Source organism: Lithobates pipiens, unplaced genomic scaffold (genome assembly GCF_037356315.1).
Source record: "Lithobates pipiens isolate NorthernLeopardFrog02 unplaced genomic scaffold, aLitPip1_a1.2 Scaffold_19, whole genome shotgun sequence".
In the NCBI taxonomy this organism is placed as follows: domain Eukaryota; kingdom Metazoa; phylum Chordata; class Amphibia; order Anura; family Ranidae; genus Lithobates; species Lithobates pipiens.
Genome location: NW_027507764.1, coordinates 260,141,424 through 260,154,153, shown reverse-complemented (window position 1 = coordinate 260,154,153; position 12,730 = coordinate 260,141,424).

Below are 12,730 nucleotides of genomic sequence, written 5' to 3'. Positions count from 1 at the left end.
ATTTTCATGACCCCACATATTTCTGCCATGGTGCTGAAAATGAGCAATATTTTTGTCAGTAATGCACTACATACATTATCAACAAAAACAAGGTGTGTGTGTAGCAAACGCACAACATAAGATTATCTGAAGAAGAGACTCACCTCATCTCACACTGAAATTGGGTTTGCACTGTTGTAGAAAAAGGCCCAAAAAAAACAAATAAAACCTAGGATACATCTAAAACAAAACCAAGCAGTAAATGAAAACAAAGATTATTGGAGTTTCAAAGAAAAATGTATTAAAAAAAATGCCTCTCAGACATTGTCTGGCATATCAATGACCCACCTACCCACAAAGTACTCCACATATCTTGATCTGACCTCGCTGGCGCTTTGGGGCTTCAAGGGCCGTCAGGTTGACATTTTCCGGCAAGTCTGCATCAGGCCCAACTGAGGCCATATAGTTTACTGAGTGCTTTTTCAAAAAATTGTGCATAACGCAGCACGAAAGCACAATATGATTTAGTTTATGTTCCGCCATGTGGATTGGAGTCAAAAATAGGCGAAACCGGCTGGCCTTTATCCTGAAAGTGTTCTCCACTACTCTTACTCCTCTACTCCACACATTAAAGATCCTCTGATCCAGGGTGAGGGTCCTCATCAGGAAAGGCTGCATCAGATGGTTTGACAGAGCAAACGCCTCATCCGTGACAAAAATAAAGGGGAGTCCTTTGACATTCTCCTCTGGAGGTGGCAAGCCCAGACTGCCACTCTGGAGACGCCAGTAGAACTCTGTCCATGCGAACACTCCACCATCTGATATACGGACATTTTTCCCCACGTCCACATACAGGAAGTCATATGTCGCTGACACCACCACCAACATCATGATACTATTATACCCCTTGTAATTATAATAGTAGGACCCCGAGTTGGGGGGTGGGATGACGCGGACGTGATTCCCACCAATTGCACCTCCACAATTGGGAAAGTCCCAACGGCTGGCAAAGTGGGAGGCCACAGTCTGCCATTCCTGTAGCGTTGAAGGAATCTGTGGAGTCAAACAAGAAAAAAAATTGTCATTTTGCACATCAACATTGCAAGCAGATTAGACACAAACATTTTTGGCCAAGATCAGTATAACATTTTGGGAAATTTGTATTTAAAGCTAAAAGTATAAGGTCTCCTTATCAGATTCCCCCCCCCCCCCATCTGATGGCCCATTGCAAAAAATTAGGGGGGGGTGTTTTGGACAGGTAACCCTCTCTACTTCATTGAGAACCGAATGCATAAATAATGTGTGATACTTTGGCCAGCCCCTCCTTACTTACACTATTGGCAGCCCACCGGACAGGTAAGAAGTGTCATAATACAAAAAAAAGGAACACATGGAAGCACATTTTGACATTCTGCTATTATCTATCAAGATAATAATAGGAGGAAAAAAAAACTTTAAACTGTAGCATTTGAAAGTATTGCTTTGGTGAATTCATATCTGACCAGAAAAAAAGGTAGGTATAGTGTGTATTGGGTTTGGCAAAGTCAGCAGATAGAGGATTATCATCAGCTGACCTAGCAGTTGGGGGGTGGGGGGTTTCTAAGGAGTTTGGCCCATCAAAAAAAAAAACTCTGGCACTCTGCATGAATGTAAGCACACACATAGCATTTGTACACATTTTAGGGGTTGTTTAGGGGAAAGCAATACTATGGAGCTGACAAAATACATTGCTAAGTGACTAGGCTATAGGTTTATGGGCCCAGAAGAGCATGCTGGGGAAGTTAGTGAAGGAAAATATGCATGAAAGACAAAAAAAGGAACTTGAAAAGCTTCCAGCATGCATGAGGACAAAGGGACACAGTATATCAATTACAGCACATTTTTTCTATTACAAGTGAAGTTTATAATAAAAGCGACATATTTTTTTTTTTAAATGTAAAAATAACACATCCCGTCCCGACAAGCTTGCATACAGAAGCGAATGCATGCGTGTGTAGTGCCCGCATGTGAATACGGTGTTCAAACTACACATGTGAGGTATGGCCATGATCGGTAGAGCGAGAACAATAATTCTAGCCCTAGACCTCCTCTGTAACTTAAAACATAAAACCTGTAGAATTTTTTAAATGTCGCCAATGGAGATTTTTAAGGGTAAAAGTTTGTCGCCATTCCACGAGCGGGCACAATTTTGAAGCGTGACATTTTGGGTATCAATTTACGCGGCGTAACATTATCTTTCACAATATAATAAAATTGGGCTAACTTTACTGTTTTCTTATTTTTTTATTAAAAAAGTGTATTTTTTATAAAAAAAGTTTGCTTGCAAGTCCGCTGCGCAAATACGGTATGACAGAAAGTATTGCAACGATCACCATTTTATTCTCTAGGGTGTTAGAAAGAAAACGTATAATGTTTGGGGGTTCTAAGTAGATTTCTAGCCAAAAAATGTTTTTAACTTGTAAACAACAAATCTCAGAAAGAGGCTCGGTCCTTAAGTGGTTAAGAGATGGCAAAAGATCCCCCAACCCATACATTTTCTGAAAGCACAGGGCCAGTGAAATAAATAGATTGTGTTTCTGATTTTGTGGGTCCCTTAATAGCTGTTCAAACGTTTATCAAAATTATATTTTCAATGAAAAAAAAAAAAATTACTATTAGTAATACAGTGATTTTAAACCCTCATCTTTTAAAACAACCCATTCAGTTTAAAATATAAATAAAAGGTAAAGCATTTGTATATAGATATAAAAAAAACATTATAAATACCTTTTTTATCATTGGAGAAAAGTAGGCTCAGTTCCCAGAAAGCTGACCATAATGTGTTCTCTTGCTTAGTGTGGTCAGTTTTTAATAGGAAAGCAGAGAGACTAGCAGAACACTAGGGATTTCACACAAAGGAAGCAATACAAAAAGAACATGATAGCTTGCAGTGGTTTTCACTAGAAGATATAGTTAGCATGAAAATAAGGAAAGGGGGGAAATCCCTATAATGGCATATAATAATGGAGGCAAGCTTCCTTCAAAAAAATCATAGAAATGTCCCAAACTGGTATTATCTTATTGACTTAATTAACTTGTTTAATGTTCAAATTTCGCTTACCACTTTAACCTTCATTTTAGGATGACTAAAATCAGCAGAGGAGAATCATTTCTGATGTGCAATCAGCCAACTTATATTTATTGCCAGGAAAAATGTAGCTATAACTTAGTTGTTGCCTCTGTTCCTATAGTGAAGTTTTGGAATCAAAGAAGTTAATGTTTCCCTTTACTTAGAAGGGTTAACCACTTACAGACCAGATCTTCCCCCTTAATGCTCAGGCCATTTTTTGCAATACAGCACTGCGTCGCTTTAACTGACAATTGCACGGTCATTTTATTCTTCTACATTATTTTGGCAAACAAAATCGCAGTAAACTTATATCGATTGGTTTGCGCAAAAGTTAAAGCACCTACAAAATAGGGATAGGTTTATGGCATTTTTATTATTTATATTTTTTCCTAGTAATGGCAGCGATCTGTGATTTTTAGCAGGATTGCGACATTGCAGTGGACAGATCAGACACTTTTTTGAGACCATTGACACTTATACAGTGATCAATGCTATAAAAAAGCACTGATTACTGTGTAAATGTCACTGGCAAGAAAGGGGTTAACACTAGGGGGCGTTCAAGGATTTAAATGTGTTCCTTGGGAGATGTTTCTAACTGTGGATGGATGGGATGAACTGGAGGGGGAGAAAGATCACTGTTCCTAAGCACTAGGAACAGCAGATCTCTCTCTCTTCTCCCCTGTCAGAACAGGGATCTGTCTGTTTACATTGACAGATCCCCATTCTGGCTCTTTTTCCTGTGATGGCTCTCAAAGGAGCCGACGTACACCTACCGCGACCTGCCACAGTATAATGACGGCAGCTGGTCGGCAAGAGGTTAACTTCAGAATAGTGATGGTGCCCTAAGTTTGAAAAAATTTGGTCAGCTTGGCTAAATACACCCATGGTGTCGCCGGTAGCATTACTATAAGTTTGTTATCTTGATTCTCCAACCCTACTATAACAAATATTGCATTGGTGATGTTGTTTCTATGCTCATGATAGCTATTACTAGATGCAATATATTGGGTTCCTGTTTATCCTAAACAGTGCTTAGCAGATGAAAATAACGGAACGTCCCACACTCCACTTGAGTGCTTTCCTCATATACGGCTTACTTCCAGTCTGAATATAGATATAAGATCTTCCCTACCACTTGCAATCACAAACCAGGCAGACAGACACAATAGAACAATGGAATACAAACACACCCCAAATGATCCCAGCAAACAGTCCAACAGCATGAGACAGCACACAATATAGACATACAGTATATAAAACATTTCAGTGTGCATATATGTATAATATGTGTAATCTGCTGCCTGAGCTCCAGATATTCATTCACAGACACAGTCCTGGAGTATGCTAATAGGATGATCTGCAGGAGCCCCGGGACTCTGATGCCAGCTCCATATCTCCGCTGGGTAGACTGATGTCTGCTATCCCGATCTTGGATCCAGGTGTAGGTTTGGGTGTCCCAGACTGCAGGAAGCATCCCACTGCTTGCCATCAAGGTAATGGAATGTCCCACACTACACTTGAGTGCTTTCATCATATACCGCTTGCTTCTAGTCTGAACAAAGATATCAGATCTTCCCTACCACTTGCAACAACAAACTAGGCAATACTCGTTTTGGTTGCTGACCAAAAATTGTTTATTCAAACACATGTACAGAGAGGTAACACTCTGGGACAACCCCTCCCATTGCATTTGGGGCAGGGTAAACTATCCAATAACAATAGACAAACAGGTCAGGTGTATTCAAACTTCTCATCAGTAAACCGTCTTATCAGCAGGGAAGGGCTGCTGGAGGAATCACTCTCCCCACATAGAAATACATCCCATAATATACTTTTCTCCCAAGGCAGACAGACACAATAGAACAAGGGAATGCAACCACACCCCAAACAATGCCCGGCAAAGAGTCCAACAGTTGTGTGAAAAAGTATTTGCTCCTTTCTGATTTTTTATGTTTTGCATATTTGTCACACTTAAATGACTCAGATCATCAAACAAATTTTATTAAATACAAAATTGAGTTTTTAACCACTACCCATCCCGCCCATAGTCATATGATGTCCGCAGAGGGGATCTCCCATCCCGGGCATCATATGACAGCTTACACTTCCCGCCAGGCACGCGCACTCACTTGTAACATAGCAGGAACATGAATCTGTATGTGTAAACACACAGATCCACGTCCTGTCAGGGGAGAGGAGACAAATTGTGTGTTCCTAGTGTATAGGAACAACGTTTTGTCTCCTCGCCCAGTCAAACCAATCCCCCCACAGTTAGAATACACAGTCAGAGAACACATTTAACCACTTGATTGCCCCTTAGTGTTAACCCCTTCCCTTCCAGTGATATTTATACAGTAATCAGTGGCTATTTATAGTACTGATCACTGTATACATGTCAATGATTTCAAAAAAGTGTCAGATCTGCCTGCCACAATGTCACAGTCACGATTAAAATCACAGATCACTGCCATTACTAGTGAAATAAAAAAAGAATAAAAATGTCATAAATCAATATCCTATTTTGTAGGTGCTATAACTTTTGTTCAAACCAATATATCTATATATTGACCTAAACCGAGGAAAACATTTTTTTTTTTAATTTAGATATTTACTATAGCAAAAAGTAAAAAATAATTTTTTTTTCAAAATTGTCAGCTTTTTTTGTTTTCTAGCGTAAAAAATAAAAACTGCAGAGTCGTCATCATGCTCTTGGAGTAATTTTTGTAGGGTGGCCACTCCTGGGAAGGTTCACTACTGTTCCAAGTTATCTCCATTTGTGGATAATGGTTCTCCCCATGGTTCACTGGAGTCCCAAAGCCTTAGAAATTTGAAACCTTTCCTAGACCAACATATGTACATTACTTTGTTTCTAATCTGTTCTTGAATTTTTAGATTGTAGCATAATGTGTGGCTTTTTGTGATCTGTTAGCATGCTTCACTTAATTAGAAAGGGGTCAAATACTTTTTCACACAAATGTACATATATACAACATTCTAGTACAGATCAGACTGGGTTTCTCTGTCACCCTATGCCCCTAATGGACACAGGGGTGAGTTACACATAGGAGGGACCAGGGGAGCTAGACAAAGAGTTTACAGAGCTCTCCAAGGTCCGTTAAGTTCCACAAGCCCCCTCCCAAAGTCACTCCTGTCACAGATGGTATTCAAGATCAGATATGTTGTTATGTTTTAGGGGTGACATATGACCCTAACTTACAGTACCTGGATTGGAATGTATTCAATATCTTCAAACAGTGTAAAATCGATCACACTATATTTTGTATTTTATATAGAAAATTTTACTGAAAAAAAATTATAAAAGATTCATAAAATACCTCATATAATGCATGAGAAAATTGAGTACTGTTTGTGATACTTTTTTTATTTGTACTAACATACAATTTTTCAGGACAAGCTTTCTGGGTATGTCCCCTTCTTGAAGATCCAAGCAGTACCGATTCAGAAATTTTTAGGGAAAATGTTTTTTTCCTAAAAAAAAACAAAAAACAAAACACATCTCTGAGGGAAAGGAGAAAAAAAAAAAGAAAAGGTCTGTGATCCTTTTTTTATTTGCACTAACATAAAGACATAAAAGTATCATGGACAGTACTCAATGTTCTCTGTCACAATTGCACTAATATGGCTACAATCACATCAAGTATGTCATATAATGCATCAAACAGTACTGTTGCAGTACATGCTATTGGTCCCAATTGCTTATTACAATCTGCCAATGATTTTACAGGACTATTGCTCTAAAGCTAGACAGCTTCATCCTCACTAACAGATTCATGATTTCCTGGTAGATTGATGGCATCTAATATTACGCATTTCATAGATATGATTTGCTCCTTTTATGAAGCTTCTTCTATGATGAAGGATATGATTGGATGAAGTTTCTTCTATGGAGTTAATAAACAACAAATATTTATACATTTCAAATTATGCCATTTTGCAAAATGGTAAAAATTGAAGGTAAGCAAAGCAGTAAAAAAGCAACTTACGCAAAAAATCTGGAGGCTGACTTCATACCTATGCATTATGATAATACCCAATCACAGTGCCATGTGTGCCATTCGTTCACCAATGCCAGAAGTCTGCCAAGCAAGATAGGTGAGTTGGAAGCTCTGGTGCATCAGGAGAGCTATGATGTAATCGGTATTGCTGAAACTTGGCTTCATTATTCACATGACTGGGCAATTAATATTCCTGGCTATGCACTCTTTCGGAAAGACAGAGTAAAAAGGAAAGGTGGAGGGGTCTGTCTCTATGTGAGAAGTGATCTCAAAGTGAGTGAGAAAGAGGACCTGGTGGACGGAGAGTGTGATGAGTCTGAAGCATTATGGGTGGAACTGCATACAGATGTGCGTAGTTCAAAGTTAATCATTGGAGTTTGTTATAGACCACCCAATGTTAATGAGGAGGTGGAGACTCAGTTCCTTGCACAGATTGAAAGGGCTGCAAGGGCTGGGACAGTGATAATAATGGGGGATTTTAACTACCCAGAAATTGACTGGGGTAATGGCACGGCTGGGACAGTTAAAGGGCAAAAATTTTTAAACCTATTACAGGACAATTTTATGGTCCAGTTTATTGAGGCCCCAACTATGAATGATGCTCTGTTGGACCTGGTAATCTCAAACCATGCAGAACGTATTGCTAATGTTCAGATAAAGGAACACCTGGGTAGCAGTGACCATAACATGATTTCATTTGATGTTAGCTGTAAGCAAAAATCACATACGGGGAAGATAAAAACACCTGATTTCAAGAGAGCAAATTTTACAAGGATGAGGGCTGCTCTCCAGGACTTAGACTGGGAGGGAATACTGGCATCAATGGGCACAGAACAGAAATGGGAATTCTTCAAAAAGACTGTTTGTGATTTCACGGCAAAGTATATTCCCATGGGCAATAAGTTTAAAAGGCTAAAAATAAAACCGATGTGGCTCACGGCCAAAGTTAAAAAAGCTATAAACTATAAAAAAGAGCTTTTAAAAAATATAAAAATTAAGGAACGCTAGTGTCATTTAAATGTTACAAAGAATATAACAGAATATGTAAAAAGGAAATCAAGGATGCAAAAATTCAAAATGAAAGACAGATTGCAAAAGATAATAGGACAAACCCCCAAAAATTCTTCAAATATATTAATAGTAAAAAGGTCAAGTCTGAGCATGTAGGCCCTTTACAAAATAATCTGGAGTGGGTGACTGGGGACAAAGAGAAGGCTAACTTATTAAATACTTTCTTCAGCTCTGTGTATACAAAGGAGCATGGGGGAGCTCATGTCTATAATGGGGGTGGTAGTGACGCAGCCCCAAATCCACAATGGCTCAAAAGTGATATGGTCCAGAAATATTTGGACAGAATTAAGGTGGATAAAGCACCTGGACCTGATGGCATCCACCCACGGATCCTAAAAGAATTGAGCTCTGTAATTGGATCTAAAAGTCATTGTATCTAATTTTTAGGGACTCATTAATGACAGGAATAGTACCACTGGATTGGCGCACAGCCAATGTGGTGCCTATATTTAAAAAGGGAACAAAGTCTTTACCAAGTAACTATAGACCTGTTAGTTTAACTTCTATAGTTGGGAAGATACTGGAGGGCTTAATAAAAGACCACATAGACGAGTTCTTGCAGGAAAAAAATATTTTAAGCAACAGACAGCCTGGATTCATGAAAGACAGAAGTTGTCAGACAAACCTGATTTCTTTTTATGAGGCAGTAAGTAAAACCTTGGACAGAGGGGTGGCGGTGGACGTGGTATACTTGGATTTTGCGAAAAGCGTTCGATAAAGTTCAGCACACGCGGCTCATGTGTAAGGTAAAGTCTACAGGTTTGGAATTATCAATTTGTAAATGGATAGAAAACTGGCTAAAAGACAGAATTCAGAGAGTAGTGGTTAATGATTCTTGCTCTGAATGGTCTAAGGTTATCAGTGGTGTACCCCAAGGTTCAGTGCTGGGACCCTTACTTTTTAATATCTTTATAAATGATATTGGGTCTGTGATCAAAAGTAACATTCCTGTCTTTGCAGATGACACCAAGTTATGCAGTGGAATAACCTCCTTACAGGATGTCTCCAATTTACAAGCCAACCTCAATGCTCTGTCTAATTGGGCGACTATGTGGCAGATGAGGTTTAATGTTGATAAATGTAAATTTATGGAGGGCGCATGCGCGAGGTCTAGCATGGCGGACCCATCCTGCTAAGGCTCCGCACTCTCCGCCGCCGCTTCGGGACTTAACTGCTGAACCAAACCCGACACAGCCCCCGTATTGGACTGTATCTCAACCTCACGAGCCCTGGCACCTACCGGTATGGTGCTCACGGGTCACAGAGGTAAGAACAAACCTAAACCCATCAAGGAGGCCCTCGCCCGCGCCACGTCTAAAATGGCGGCGAAGGCCCTTGCTATCCAGCGAGCGTCCTCCGCCCCCAGCCGAGAAACCTCGGACAGCGATGAGGACCGTGAGGATAGCATGCACGACCCCACAGATACATCCTCATTACCATCGGGAATGATCCCCAGTGACTTCCTCAAACACATGGAAACCATGCTACAGAAAGCCCTGAAAGTCACCTCGGAGCAGATCACTGACAGACTCTCGAGGGAGATACGCGACATTGGCCAGCGCACTGCTGCCTTGGAGTCCAGAGTGGACGACATCGAAATCGCCTTACAGGAGCAAGCCCAGGAACAAACTGCCCTCCGAGAGGAGAATGTTACCCTTCTCTCACGATGGGAAGATGCCGAGAATCGCTCCCATAGAGCCAACTTGAGAATAAGAGGCATTCCCGAGTCAGTAGACGATGTTCAGTCTTTTGTAACGGCCATGTTTCAGGAACTGGCCCCGGGCATACCTATTGAACGCTTAGAATTCGATAGAGTCCACAGAGCCCTGACTCGCAGACAAGCGGACGGCCCTTCCAGGGACATCATCGTTAGGCTGCACTTTTTTCGTACGAAAGAACAACTTCTCAGTGCAGCCCGCAATAAGGAATCCCTGCAATTCCAGGGTCACGTTTACCAGCTTTTTTCAGATTTGGCTCCCCTTACCATCACCAAGCGCAGGGCCATGAAGCCACAGCTGCAGATCTTACTTCATCACCAACTGAAGTACACCTGGAGATTCCCGTTTGCCATACAGTTTTCCTACCAAGGACAGCAGCACACCTGTTCGTCTCCGGAATCATTGCAGCGCCTGCTGGAAGGCCTCCATCTTGCTCATCCTGATTCACACTCTGAGACCAGCTTGCCTCGCACACCAGCTCGTTCGGCAGCCCATCCTTACTCGGCTACACTGCATCGTAACCAGCCGGGCCCTGTGTCTGTCCGCAAGGGAACCCCCGCCAGACTGTCGGATGGTATTGTTTCTACTCCCAAGTCTCGCCCGCCGCGCTGAACTGACTGCTCGGGTGTTTTTATCCTTTTTTATTTTTTTTCTCTAAACTATTATATTTCCTTGTGAGGTTTCTAGGATTCGGACATCCGTGCGGAAGACGAATAATGTCCTCTATTCCGGAGGACATCTTCCACCGAATCCTCTCTACCTGCTGTTCCGTATGTACTTTATTCTGTTTTTCCTCTTTTTTATTATTTTTTTATTTTCCCAGGTTTTTCAGCTATGATGGCTCTTAACTTGAAACCTTTTATTTTTTGACCGTGGGCTCTAAGCCTTTCTATAGCCTGACTCCCATACCTAATCTTCACATTGTGATTTACTTTTTTGCGATGTGCCACTGGCACCTCACACTTGCGTTACAACTGTTCAGTGATGTCTGGTTATATCTATAATTATCATGTCTTCACGATTCCATCGTAGCGATTACAAATGATGATAGTTTTTTTTTAATGGCCTAATATATTCCAACTTGTCCCCCATCACCCCTCCCTCCCCTTCCTTTTCTTTCCCTGGCTCCCACCCCATCCCACCATTTCTGATACCCCCCTCCCACTCTTTTCCCTCTCTCCCCCTCTTTTGTCTCCCCCTCCCCACCCTACTTTTCTCTACCCTGACATGCCCTCTCCCTCTTCCCTTTCTCCCCTATCCCCGTCCTCCTGAATATTCGAAGGCCCCTGTAATACTGTTATAGTGGGGTATTATATACCAGTCTAATTGCATATCCAATACCTCAGGTGGTCCTGTTAATTGGACCAGGTTCTAATGTTCTCTTTCTGTTTTCTTTCTTTTTTTTTGTTTTGGTTTCTTATCGGTTTAGCAAAATGCATTGTTTATGTACAATTGTTGTCCCGGCAGCGGCGGAGAGCAGTCACTGCTCCCCCCCCTCTTAATGCACTCTCTCCTGGGTCGCCTGTTTCGTACCCCGGGGACTGAGCATCACTTGGCCGAGCAAACCATCCCGGTGTCTGACTGTTTCTGCCATCTCATGGTTTGCTTCTTCTTCTTCTCTCTCTATCCCTTCTTTGCTCCCTCTCTTTCATTTCCCTTGTCTTTTTTCGGTCGGTCGGTTCCTACTCCTCATGCATTACTCCATAATATTTCCCCCCCTGCCTATAGATGGCCCCCCTGAATATACCTCTTAAAATGAAAATATCTCTTAACGTTAAGGGCCTTAACTCCCCCCAATAAGAGGGTTAAGGCCTTCCGAAATTTCCACTACCTGAAAGCTGGGATAGTGGCTTTGCAGGAAACACATTTTGGGGTATCCCAAACCCCCAAATTTTTTAGTTCCCGCTACCCTCAGGTCTTTACGGCTTCTGCAGCCACTAAACACAGGGGTGTATTGATAGCGTTCCATCATTCCCTACCTTTCACACCCACTGCAGAAATCAAAGACCCGGCGGGTCGCTATATCGTTCTGGTAGGCCTACTCCAGGATACTGAAACCACCCTGGTCTCTTATTATGCCCCGAATGGTAACCCTAACCCTTTTTTTTTCACACCTCCTGCAGGTTATCAAAACTCACTGCAAGGGTACACTTTTTGTTTGTGGGGACTCTAATCTAACTTTACATCCTCACTTAGATAAATCACCATACACGCCTGAAAGTCATTCCCTTTCGGCGCAGCTTCGGAAACAGTTCCACTCGGCATCCCTCCTAGACACCTGGAGGGAATGTAATCCCTTGAAAAAAAACTACACGTTCTATTCATTTTCTCACAAATCGTTTTCTAGGATTGATCATATTCTGCACCAGTGGCCTCCTTCCCAGTCGTGCTCCAGTCCAGCATATGTCCGGTTCCCTGGTCTGACCACTGCGCTGTTATCACCACTATTACCTCATTGATCCCCAGAGCTAAAGAAAGGTCTTGGTGCATGAACGAAGCACATCTTACCAATCAAACCTACTGCTTTGACATTCGTTTTGCTCTTACAAACTACTTACGCCATAATACCACCGCAGACATTTCCCCGGTTCTTCTCTGGGAAGCTCATAAGCCGGTAATTCGGGGCAGCTGCATCTCTCTAGCCACACATATTAAGAAAGATCGACAGGCCAGACAGCAAAAGCTAGAGGAAGATTACCACTCACATTTTCTCCAGTTCCAAAACTCACCTACAGAACCCCATAGGCTTATCTTTGAAAAAACTAAACTGGAACTGGATCTTTTATTAGCTGAGTCAGCAGATAAGGTTCTTTGTAAATCTAGTCACACGATATATA